This window comes from Pipistrellus kuhlii, unplaced genomic scaffold (genome assembly GCF_014108245.1).
Source record: "Pipistrellus kuhlii isolate mPipKuh1 unplaced genomic scaffold, mPipKuh1.p scaffold_m20_p_5, whole genome shotgun sequence".
NCBI lineage: Eukaryota > Metazoa > Chordata > Mammalia > Chiroptera > Vespertilionidae > Pipistrellus > Pipistrellus kuhlii.
The window spans coordinates 69,829,448-69,843,457 of NW_023425551.1; positions in this window are offsets into that span (position 1 = coordinate 69,829,448).

Here is a 14,010-nt window from a genome sequence, read left to right on the forward strand (position 1 = left end):
GATGCACATATGGGGGGGTGCACAAAGTGTAACAATTTTTGCATCACAATTTAATGCCCACCGGAATGAATGCACTAAATGGATCAGAGGAACTGAACAATCAATCAGTCAGAAAGACTTGACCAGTTGACTTTATCTATTCTTTACCACTAGTCACCATGAAATTGGCACAATATACACAGAGAGTGGACCTGGTGGGAAAGAGAAGAGATATGTGTGGGCCCAGAAATGGGAACTAGCTCACCAAGGTTGAACTAGCTACTGGCTTCTCTGCCTGCTGAAATTGTCAGCAACAGAAACAAACACTGAGGCCCTGATATGGCACTTTTCTTCATGAAGACTAACCCCTAGCCACTTGGAGAGCAAGTCAACTACACTGGACCTTATATGTTCTGAAAGAGTCAGTGGTTCATCCTCATAGGGATGGATACTGTTCTGTGCATATATTTGCCTTTCCTGCCCATAGAAATCAGTAACACCATTATGCGAGGAATTTTGTAAGCCCAGAATTGCCAACAAAAGAGCATTTAAAATAGATCTGCTACATAGTAAAATGGGTGTCAGAGTGGTTCCCTGACCATGGGATACGTGGTATTATTATATACTACACTACTCAGAATTCAGTGGCCTCATAAGGTACTGAAACAGCATGAATTGATAGTTTTGAAGGACACAACTGAAGCCCATCCCATCCTTGAGAATCCAGAATGTGCATTAAATTGGAGACCTCTATAAATGGTCTGTGTTTCCAATAAAATAAGTATATTGGAGGAGCTGTCCCACATAACCACTTGGCTGCATATGGGTACTTCCTTGACATCATAGCTGGGGATAGGTTTAGGTGCAACCTCATCCTGAGAAAGCATCTCAGAAATAACTTTCATTTACCCGGCAGCCACTAGAACTAGTTACAGTGACAGCAGCAGATCAGAGGAATTTAGTCTGGACAGTAGAGGCAGATTACAAGTACCAGTTGTGACTGCAAGACCAACTATAGCAACAAGAATTGCAGTTCATCCCATTAACTTCCTTCTTCCAAGTTTCCTCTCAGGAAGCAAGACTCATGAAGACCATGTAGAAACCTCCACATGAAGGTGCATGGAAAAGATCCGAATGGTACCAGAGGTGGACTGAAGTAGCCACGAAAATTACCACTCAAATTTCTTACTCAACAAAGTAAAGCGATAGTCCCAGCTGCTATCTCCCTATATCCTTCATAATGTTTGACTGTGACATATTTCTCTCATGATGCTTTCAGATAATGACTGAGTACAACTGTGGTGCTAGATCACACATTCCTGCCAGACACAGCCATGTCAACCTCTGTTCTCAATCAAATCTCCATAACCCAGAAGAAATTTTTGCCTTCCTCTGCAATGAAATGTCATTTGACCCCAGAGATGATGGATGACACTCAGAGAAATGTTCCCTGCAATGTACTTTGGAAATACCATATATTAAGCATTCTTTGTGTGATAAATGCAGACCACAGGTAGATATTCTTTATAAATCTTTGAGGACCAAGGAATGGTAGGGAATCCATATGAAAACATCTCTAATCATTGCTTATGCCTAAAATTTCATCTTATGAAAATGCCATCAAGAAGGTATTTATCAGGTAGCTTTTAAATAAAAAAAAAAGGGCGGGGGGAGAAATGCTTTCTTTGAGTGTTTGTGTTAGGGTGAATATATCTTCTTAAGTGTTTATAATAAAATGTAGCCAAAACAATGGAAATTGTAAGTGGAAAGTGGAGAAAACACTAAAAGACCTAAAGCTATGGATAAAAGGCAGAGACAAGAGGAGCCTGATGGGCAGAGGGAAGGATAAAGCCATTTCGTGGCTGTTTCAGTGCAAGATATAATACTTCACATTGTATCTTCAAAACTACACTAGAAACTCAGGTATGATTTTTCTCATTTAAACATAAGAAAATAGACTCAATACCCTATCTAATAAAGACGGAGTATGCTAATTGACCCTCACACTGTTGCAAAGATGGCAGTACCCACAGCCAATAAGGAGGGGATATGCTAATTGACTTTCCCACCTTCATAGATGGCGGCAACCACAGCCAACAAGGAGGGAACATGCCAATAGACTGCCCTGCCCTCAAAGATGGCTGTGCCCATAGCCACAAGATGGCAGTTCCCAGTTCCCTCAGCCCCACTGGGGCGGCAGGTGTGTGCCAAGGCCAGGCCCACCCCCAGGCAGGCCTGGCCACTCCATACGCTTCCCTCCAGAGCCCCCCAGTGCTCTCAGCTTCCCAGCCACCCAGGGATGGCCTGAGGAGCAGAAAAGCCTCAGATGGCAACTGCTCAGCCACCTGGCCCAAGGTGCAAGCAAGCTTTGGATGATTACTGCCAGCTGCCCACCTGAGGCTCAGGTAATCAGAGCCAGCGGAGACTTGCACTGCCGGCAGCGACAGCAGCAGAGGTGTGATGGGGCACTGCTTTCCCCTGATCGCTGGGTCACCTCCCATCCCAGAGGGCTCCTAGATTGTGAAAGGGGGCAGGCCAGACTGAGGAAACCCTCCTCCAGTGCATGAATTTTCATGTACCAAGCCCCTAGTGTTTACATAACTTGCTCATTGATGGTGGAATCAATATTTGAATCCAAGTCTGACTTCATTGTTTTGCTATTTCCTCTTGGTCACATTGCTTCAAGTATATTTTATACTGGTGCTGCCCCCTCTATTATCATCACCATTATTTTAAGAACAATAGCTTTATTTTCTTCCAAATAAATGCATTTTTCATCTAGAATAAGATATTTTAAGAGCTTTTTTTATTTTTAGTTATTTTTTATTTATTAAATTATTATGAACAGCTTCTTTATTTTATGATGTAATGAAAATTAAGAAATCACTTATTGATAGGAAAATGAGGAAATACCTACCATAAGGATATAATGTCATTTAATGAAGCAAGCCCAGGATATCCTACATATCCGTTTCCTTCACTAGGAAATGAGAAGCATTACTAAGACATTATTTGCTTCTTGAATAGGGTAGGGCTTTAGAACTTTAAATGACTTCTGAGCAATAAAGAACAATTGTAGTTTCTCATTTATTGAGTCTTCTGAGTTTTTCAGAATTATTAATAAACTACTATACTAAATGTTCAGTTTAATATAAAAAAATGATGTATAATAACAGTAATAACTATGATTATATTTAATATTTAATTGTGATTTTTTTATGTGTTAGTCTTTTGAGTGACATTAACTCACTTTTCTTTACAACAATACTGTGTCCAACATAGTTTTGAAACGTGGGGACTGGTGGCTCCAGGGGTTTATGATCTTAATCATAATAATAAACTGTCTGTTTGCAAATGAAAGGATGAAACTTATTTCCTTAAATTGTCAAAATGGCCTCAGGAAACTCTACCTCTATGGATAAGACATGTGGCTATTGGCTCTGGTCCAGTTCTTTCTTCATCTAGATGGAGATGGGAATGAGAAACTCATATCCCTGGAGCTGGTCCCACATGGCCGGGGCCAATGCATGCCAGAAGGATTTCAATAAAGGAAGGGGACAAAAACTAAATACAATGTGAAACATGTTTTATCTTGTTCTTTGTCCTGAGAAATCATGTTTGTCGCTTCTTATTATTATTTCTATTAGGAATTAAGATACTGCTCTCTCAGGGTCCCAAGTGAAAACTGAACAGCTATAATTGGAGACCATCATGCTTAAGCATCTTTTTACAAAAGAGGTACTCAAGTCATCTCACCCCTTCATGAGCCCTGACTTTTTACCATGGAGCTATACTTTTCATCCATCCTTCTTAAGGACAGAAAAGTGTGGACTGCCTTGAAAGTAGAAACAAAGAAAGGGACTCCTAACAAAGGGCTGGATGAGAAACCACTGAGGATAATACCTATTCATTACCTACATTACTTGGGTCAAAAATAAAACAGCGTTTAAAGATAAAGACACACAATAAAATATGTATCTTGACATTTCAAAGCTTTCGTTTGCTAGCTATATATTTAAACACACACACACACACACACACACACGCAAGTGAACATAAAGACTATGGAGAAAAGAATTTCCCCAATTTTAAGCCAAAAATTCATAAAATACCACTTACTTTTGGCATTCTGAGTTATACAAGCTTTATTTTTTTAGAACTTGAAATAGCTCTAAAGCCAGAGGAGCAGGCAGAGTATCCACTCAATCTGAGAAGTTCTTTAAATGGACATTATTTGCTCCTGTGTTACTTCCTGATATCATTAAAATAAACCATGCTTTATTATGTTTTAATTTATTGCAGTCCTCATTCTTTTAATTAGTCATCCAATTATTCAACCAATATTTAAAGAGCTTATTAAGTTATTGAGGTTGCCACAGTAAAAAGAAGACTAGACTCTGGACCTTTGATAATTTGATTAAATCACTATATCAACTCAAAAGCTGTTTGCTTTTAAATCTCAGGTGAGAAAATAAATCCCCTTATTGTTTAAGCCAGTATTTTGCTATATGCTGGTAAAAGCATTCTGACCAATGTTCTTTCAACTGTTTTCTTCACCTGGCACAGATTAGAGGCCTAATATGTCACAGATTGATTACTATTATATTACCCTTCATGTTATATTTGTGTTAGCTGATACAGCAGTCAATATTCTTGTTCATTTTGTGAGGCAAAGTCATGAACTCTTAGGACACTAAAGCAACATTATCAAGGTTATATCAGAATATGCCTACCTAAAGGTCAGTTTCAAAGCCTAAAGTAGCCCTGGCCAGTTTGGCTCAGTGGATAGAGTGTCAGCTTGCAAACCAAAGGGTCCCGGGTTCCATTCTGGTCAAGAGACATGCCTGGGTGGCAGGTTCAATCCCGAGAGGGAGGTAACCAATCGATGTGTCTCTCTTGCATAGATGTTTCTTCCTCTGCTTTCTCTCTCTCTCCTCTTCTCCCTCCTTTCCTTCCACTCTGTGTAAAAGTCAATGGAAAATATATCCTCTGATAAGGATTAATGAAGAAGAAGAAGAAGAAGAAGAAGAAGAAGAAGAAGAAGAAGAAGACAAAGAGAGAACGTAAAAATAAAAAAACAACTAAAGTAAACTAGATTAAAATTAAAAGAAGCAATGCTTTAAGCAAGACAAAAAAAAAGCTAATATAAAAAATATGTAAGTATGCTCTGGAGTAGAGTTTTGCAATACAAGCTTTGCACATTGGCAACTGTTTTATAGCTTTATACATAACACTTCTGTATTCCATAATTGTGATTAAAACTCAAACTTTATATTTTCTTCAACATGTCATCTTTTACCTGTAGGGTTAATATGATCAAATGTAAGGATATTCTGGCCCATAGTGAATTTAAGTTCAGAAACACTGACATAATATATATTCAGGAATACTCACATTTATAGGTAAGGTTTTTTCAGAGATAAGTCCTTAGACAATCTCAATTTTGTTATTACAATCTAAGTTGCCTCAATCAGTTTATCATAAGGGTTTCAGAAATTGTTTTTCAGGCTATGATCATGACATAAATTGCATCAGATAAAATTTACCAGGTGAGCAATCAAAAATGCTGAAATATTGCTTTCCAATGCTATCCCAGCCGACAATTTGGCTCTCAGCAAGAAGGCAGAATGTTTCTTGCATGACTGATGAATTCTCTGTTCAAATGATTGCAGGATGTTGGCGCCATTGCTGGCAGGAAAGCTAGCTGATTCTTCAGGGGCTAAACTGGTTTTATGACTCACAGAATTGATTAGGAGCATAACGTTGGTCCACAGCAGCTGGCTAAGCTAAAGTCGGTCCATTTGCAGTCACAGCTGGAGATGCTGGAAGCCATCTTCCCGATGCCAGGGCAGAGCAACCTCTTTGAGTCACTCCAGCTGAAGTGACAAGTGGCATCGCAGACTCCCTAAGCACCTGCTGCATTGGCCTTGCCTCTCCTCCTCTTACCACTGCCAACTTCAGAGGTATCATCACTTAGGCCTGAGGCTCCCAATTACCCACCCTCTCTTTTAAAGTGCATTTTAAAGGACCTGTTACATCTCTTTAGTATAGTTAGTCTCAATTTGATTTGTGCATAAAAATCATCCTTGGTGCTTTTTGAAATGCAGATTGCTGGGATAGGGTCAATCTCAGAATTCCAACAGTCCAAGGTACAATTTTTAACAATCCTTCTTCTCCACAAGCCTCACAAACAGAAAAATCAAGTGATTCTATATAATAAAAGGGTGATATGCAAATTAACCATCACTCCATCACAAAGATGGCAGCGCCCAGTCCTCTCAGCCCCACCAGAGTCCCCCAGTCCTAGGGGGTGGCTGCTGAGAGTGGGAAGCATGAGCGGCCCAGTGGACAATGAGGCAAACGTTCCACCCCAGCCGCAGAGTGCCTCTGGGCAGCGGGCACAGAGCGACCTGGGGTGGGGGGTGGGAACACTTGTGTCATCATCCTGGCAATGAGACAAGCATTCCTTGCCAGCTGTGGATGGGCCTCTGACCAGGCCGGAGCAATAAACACTTGCCTTGTCACCCTGACAACAAGACAAGCGTTCTGCGCCCAGCCATGGATGGGCTTCTGGGCAGTGGGTGCAGAGCGGCCAGGCCCTGCAGAGAGCTACTGGTGCACAGATTCATGCGCAGAGCAACTATATTATAAAAAGCCAGTGGCCATAAGGCCATAACACCATGACGCCCAAACGACTGGACATTAGGAGGCTCACTGATAGGTCTCTCAGTATGGTGGGGGTAAGTCTGGGTCCCACTGGCATGGCGGGAGGGAGTCTGGGTCTCACACAATTTCACATGCTGGACCTCTAGTTTTATTATATCTTTGTCTCCATGTCAGATTCATTAAATCTGTCTTGTCAGTTTTACTTGTTGTCTCTTGAATCTGTTGACTTCTCCCCATCTCCATCACCACTTCTAACTTCCAATCACCTTTCACTCCAACCACCGATACAGCACTAGGAAGGGAAGAAGTGGGTTGACAGCTGACACTAACATTTTCCTTCCCAATGACTTACATGGCAATCTTTGCTTCCTCTCACCTCTCTACCTCCTCCAAAGCCACCTCTCCCTAGCAACTGATCCATTTCAATAGCATTTAATTTCCTAGAGTATTTATACACCTTCCTAGAATGGTTTTGCACATGCTATTCCACCTGTTTATAATTCTCTTTCCTTCCCATCTTCTTCAACTGGCTCACTTCTACTCTTCCAAAAGGTCTTAGCTAATATCACGCTTCTTCTGGAAACCTTTCCTGATCTCTGCAGCTCAGTTAAAATCCACTAATAGCATTTCTCACTGAATTAGACCCTCTCCTTCCAACTTTATCACAATAATTAATTTGTGCAGTCATTTGATTGAATCTGTCTCTCTCAACTTATTGGCATTGTGAGGGCAAGGATTAGGTCTAGAATTTACCAGATATACAAAATATGCTCACTAAACATTTGTTGAATGAGTGAATAAAGCCAGGAGCAACTATAAGCATTTAATCTTTTTTTGATACACTTTTATTTCACATTGCAATGCTAAGGTACATTAAAAATGTTTAGAATAGGGATCCAAGATGGCTGCGCCCAGGTGAACACCTAGCCGCAGCCGCACACAACAATTTCAATAAAATACAACTAAAATATAAAACGGACATTGCCCAGAACTACAGGAAGGTTGACTGACTGGAAATTCTACAGCGAGAAGCAAGGAGAAAACCAGAAGGAGGCGCGGAGGAGCTGGAAAAGCCCAAGGTACGGAGACGCGGTGCGCGGAGAGGACGGAGCCAGAGAGGAGGGAGGCCGAGTGCCTTGCGGGCGTTCCCGAGCGGAAAGGAGAGAAAAGCTCCGACTGTGCTGGGCCCCCAACTGCTCTGAACCCGGTTCTGGGCCAGACCCCGGGGACTCAGGCTCAGCCATAGGGAGCCGGGCTGTAAGGTGGAACCCCAGGGAGAGGAGAAAGGAGGTCCCGGAGGCGCGCACATGGTGCTCAGAGAAGGGACGGTCGGCTGTGCCGCGGGATTGCCCTGACGGGAAGGAGACCTGGGCTCCAGACTGCTCTGAACACCACCTCCAACTCCACTTCCAACTGAACTGAACCCCAATACTGGGCTCATTGTGGGAGAGCATAGACTGTTTGGCAGCAGGCGAAAATCAAGGGCACCTTTCTCTCAGAGGCGCCGGCAGCAGCGAGCACTGAAGGACCCGCATAGGGCGGGGCTGACAGAAGCCAAAGCTGCAGGCTCCACCCTGAAACCGCGTCCCATCAGTAACTGCGAAATGCGACAACAAAATAGATCACAAACGAAAGAAATGGAGGACAAAAAGCGTCTGGATATAGAGTTCAAATCTACGCTTATAAGGTTTTTCAAGAATTTCCTAGAAAAGATGGATAAGGCCTATGAGGATATGAAAAGAGATCAACTAGAATTAATAAGGAGTCAACAAGAAATGATAAGGGATCAACAAGAAATAAAGAATACATTGTCTGAAATAAAAAATATTTTACTGAGTCCTAAAAACAGAAGGGAAGATCGCAAGAATCAAGTCAAAGATTTGGAACATAAAGAGCTAGAAGACACTCCTCCACAGAAGCTAGAAGGCAAGAGAATCCAGAAAATTGAAGATAATGTAAGAAACCTCTGGGACAACTTCAAGTGAACCAACATCAGAATTATGGGGGTCCCAGAAGATGAGAGAGAGCAAGATATCAAAAACATACTGAAAGAAATAGTGACAGAAAACTTCCCCTACCTGGTGAAAGAATTAGACTTACAAGTCCAGGAAGCGCACAGAACTCCAAACAAAAGGAATCCAAAGAGGACCACACCGAGACACATCATTATTAAAATTCCAAGAGCAAAAGACAAAGAGAGAATATTAAAAGAAGCAAGAGCAAAGAAGGTAGTAACCTACAAAGGAGCACCTATACGATTGTCAGCTGACTTCTCAACAGAAACCATGCAGACCAGAAGGGAATGGCAAGAAATATTCAAGGTGATGAATAGCAAGAACCTACAGCCAAAAATAATCTACCCAGCAAAGCTATCACTCAGAATCGAAGGCCAGATAAAAAGCTTCACTAATAAAAAAAAGCTAAAGGAGTTCATCACCGCCAAACCAGAATTATATGAATTGCTGAAGGGGGTTCTTTCAGAAGAGAAAGTAAACAAAGATAAAAATTATGAACAACAAATACATAACTATCAACAAGTGAATCTAAAAACCAAGGAAATTAAAAAAATCTGATGAACAATATTAACTGTTGAATATAATAGAATCAGAGGTATGGAAGGGGAGTGAACTGACGATTCTTGGGGTAAAGGGGAGAGGGGGGCGTGGGAAGAGACTGAACATAAACTGTGCACCTATGGATGAGGACAATGGGGAGAGGGGAAAGGGCAGAGGGCGGGGTGGGAACCTGGTGGAGGAGAGCAATGGTGGGGGGGGGAAGGAACATTTGTAATAATATGAACAATAAAAACTTATTAAAAAAAATGTTTAGAATAATTCAAAGTATGATGAAGAGCTACAAAGTAAATACCTTATAAAAGATGAAATCCATAAAAATAATTACCTATAGTTATCTACCTATCATGTTGAATGATTATTAATATTTACTGAATTGATATCATTCATTATTTAATAGTATTATACTGATTTTATATGTAGTTAAAAAGGAAAATCTATTTTTACACAATGGAAGCTGATATAAGATATATATGGCAGTAGATTAATTTGTACAATAATTCCAGAAGTCTGAAAAAATCACTGTTAGATATGACACATTATTTTTCCCTTTATTTTATTACACCTTAGCACTTAAAAAAGACTTAGTGCAACATACAACAATGAAACTATTTATATACATAGTATATTAAACTAATAGATGGTAATAACTTATTCTGATATTCATATTTAATGCAAAATAAGAAAACATTATTTTTTTAATTAATTTTAGAGAGGGAAGCAGGGAGAGAGAGAGAAACATCTATGTGACAAAGATACATCAATTGGTTGCCTCCCTTAGTGGCTGAATAAATCCCATTGTATGTATATACTACATTTTCTTTTAAAAAAAATATATTTTATTGATTTTTTATAGAAAGGAAGAGAGGGGGATAGAGAGTTAGAAACATTGATGAGAGAGAAACATCAATCAGCTGCCTCTTGCACACACCCACCCCCCCCACTGGGGATGTGCCTGCAACCAAGGCACATGCCCCTGACCAGAATCAAACCTGGGACCCTTCAGTCCACAGGCTGACACTCATCCACTGAGCCAAACTGGTTAGGGCATTGATTTCTGATAAACACATGATAATTGACAATTTTGGCTAGGAGTCACTTTCAAATTGTTGAACTTTGAATAGCATCTAACACTCTACCCCAAATTTTATATTCTAAATGAAGGAACATTGAGGGTTAACTAAAAATCCCCACAGTATAAATTAAAATTAATACATTGAAATTTTTTTTAATATTTTATTGACTTTTTTACAGAGAGGAAGGGAGAGGGATAGAGAGCTAGAAACATCGATGAGAGAGAATCATCGATCAAGCTGCCTCTTGCACATCCCCTACTGGGGATGTGCCCACAACCAAGGTACATGCCCTTGACCGGAATCGAACCTGGGACCTTTCAGTCCGCAGGCCTACGCTCTAACCACTGAGCCAAACCGGTTTCGGCAATACATTGAAATATATTCAAAAATAATTATGAGCAGGAACATAGAATGCAAGAACATAGAATGCAAATATGTTCATATTATCATAAAAATTAATATTTTGTATAAAAAATACGGATCCAAACCCCATAAGGTTGGATAAATTGTTTTAGTAAATAAATGCCCAGACCCATTTCATTAATAGTTGTAGTTTATATATATGAATGATGATATGTTTCCTTGAATTCTCAGAATTCCTGTAATCTTAGTTCATAAAAAAAAAAAAAAAAAAGAAAAATGAAAAACTGAAGAGGTGGTGTTACAAGGTTATTGTGAACAAGGCAAGAGGGAAAAAAATAAGAGACTGCCTTAAAGAACAACTTGGAAAAACTATAATATCTGGCTTAAACAAGAAGCTCCATTTAAAATTACTCAGCAATCATGCTATTTTGGTCTGAGTTATGATCTTCATGCAGTTGGCATTATGAAAATTAAGTGCTCAAATGTCCTAATGACATGAAATATATTGATAGAATTAGGTGGAATGCAGATGTATATAGAGAATAGTACCTCAGCCTCTATAACTGAATTTAAAATCTTAAAATATTCATGGCTTTAAAGTTTTTACTTTATTTTTAATAGAAGCCATAACTATAACATTGGTGACGTGGAAGGAGAAAAATACTTCGTACATATAAATATTTAGTGTGATTTCAACTAGTATGATAAGGGAAAACTGACAAATTAAAATATGTACCCCGAATTCTGACTTGGATGGATGACGATTTTAACAACTTATTATGCTATCGTTATATTTTATTGTCCAATTATGAGATCCTATCTAGGTAGAAGAAATATTAAGGATTTGTACTTTTTTTTTTTAATGAAGTCATGCAGTTTATTTTTTTATTTTTATTTATTTATTTTTAATATATTTTATTGATTTTGTACAGAGAGGAAGGGAGAGAGTTAGAGAGTTAGAAACATCGATGAGAGAGTCATCAATCAGCTGCCTCTTGCACACACCCTGCTGGGGATGTGCCCGAAACCAAGGTACATGCCCTTGACCGGAATCGAACCTGTGACCTTTCAGTCTCCAAGCCGAAGCTCTATCCATTGAGCCAAACCGGTTTCAGCAGGATTTGTACATTCTTTAAAAATACATTCTTTCATTTAAAAGGGAAAGAAGGTATTTTTAAAGAATGTACAAATCCTTTCAGAAGTTTCTCATTTAAAAGGGAAAGGATTTGTACATTCTTTAAAAATAGATTCTTTTCCTTTTAAATGAGAAACTTCTGAAAGATTAGTGGGAGCATCATCTCAGAAATACAGAATTGACCAAGAATATTGTGGTGCGTCACTTAGAAGCAAACCCAGTTTAGGTCTCTGTGGATTATTCATTCATTCAACATGCAGTTAACACCTACTAATGCAAACCATTTCTCTAAAATATCTAAGTGACCTGGACTGTTGACTCTGGATGGTGAATGATCGGTTTCTTTGGTGTTGCAAATATTAAATAGAGGTGCCTCACGCTACAGGGAAGATAAAGGAGGTGGTGCTTTTGTCTCTCATTCTGTTTCCTGCTTAATGACTACACTGAGCATTAATCTTTTTACTTTTATCTGCTTTATATACTAAAGAAATTCCCTTTAAATTTTACTCATTTATCAAAAAATTTTTGAGTCATTACTGTGGTGGCAGATCCTATCTATCCCTTGATTTATCTCGTAATAAGCCATTTCCAAAGTTCTCGCACCATTCATTCATTTAGCATTTATTGAGCTCCTATCACGACGAAAGTTATCTATTATTTTCCATGTTCAATGGGGCCTCGTTGCTTTGTCTCTTCCCGAATAAAGGCTTTAAAACATTTTGTTCCTCTTCTATAATCAGCACCTTGAGCAGTAGGGATCAGAATCTTTCACTACCTTCTCTGTATGTATTGTCATTTTGTTTTCTTTTTACATAGTTTTAGGAATAGATATAAAATTATAAAAATAATACAGAGAATCCCCATATATTCTTAGCCCACACTAATGTTAACATTTTACATATCATACTGCAGGTATCAGAGGCAGGAAATGAACATGGGCTCATATTACTAACTGGACTACAGACTTATTTGAATTTCACACAATGTCCTTTTTCTACTTCAGGACTGATTCAGGATCATACATTTCATTGAGTTGTCACCTTCTTAGTCCCTTTCAAGCTGTGACAAGTACTTAGCTTTCCCTTGTGTCCCATAACCATGGCTCATTGGAAGGTCACTGATTAGCTATTCTGTAGATTGTTCCACGACTTGGGTTTTTCAAATGTTTTATCATGATTAGATTGGGTTAATATATGCTTTTGCAAAAATAATACAGAATCGATATGCCCCTCTATGTGGATTAGATCAGGGATACATAAAATATAATGTCAATGTTTTATTAACTTCTGGCATTAACCGTGATCACCTGGTTAAGGTGATTCCTCCACTGCAAATTATTATTTTTCCTTTTGTAAGTAATGTTTCTTGGAGGAGATACTTCGAGACTAAGCAAATATGATTTCTTCTCAAACCTTTACCTGCTGATTTAACATCCACATAGATGATGTCTGAAAAAAGTACTACTGTGTTGTTTGCCTATGGGGATTTTCTATTTCCATACAATTTTATTTTATAATTATTAATTAAAATTCTCCTATAAAGAAAAACTGTTTCTCTTCCCCATTTATGTATCCAATTATTTATTCCATCAGTTTCGTTCATGGTGGTTAAGTGTATTATATGGCCTGTTATTCAACAGTATTATTGCTTTGTTGCTCAAATTGTTCCACTTTTGGACAGTAAGGGCTTGTTCAGGTGGTATTCTTTGGACGAGTTTTCATCCTTGTTGCACCCTCCTTACTATCTGACACCACAGCATACTCCAGGCCTATTTTTTTTTTTTTTTTTTTTTGTATTAGAGAGAGTGAAAGGGAAGTAGAGAAATGCAGAGAGAGTAAAACATTGTATCATCAATGTGAGAGAGATGCCTTATCCAGGGCTTGGGGTCAAGCCTGCAACCAAGGTACATGGCCATAACTGAAATCAAACTGAATGTCTGACAGTAGAAGCAATGACTTCTCCAAGAAGCTTGGATTCCTTAATAGGGAAATCATGTTTACAAACCAAGAGTTTGGTACTAGTTGTACTCATCGCTGTTAAGACAGTATTGTTACTCTTAGTGGATGACATTTCTAGAAAGTATAATTTTGTATAATAAATATTCATATACATAAACATCTATATTTATTTATCTATCTGTCGGTACATGTGTGTGTGTGTGTGTGTGTGTGTGTGTGTGTGTGTGCACAGTATGAGTTCATACTACAGTGTTTCCCCG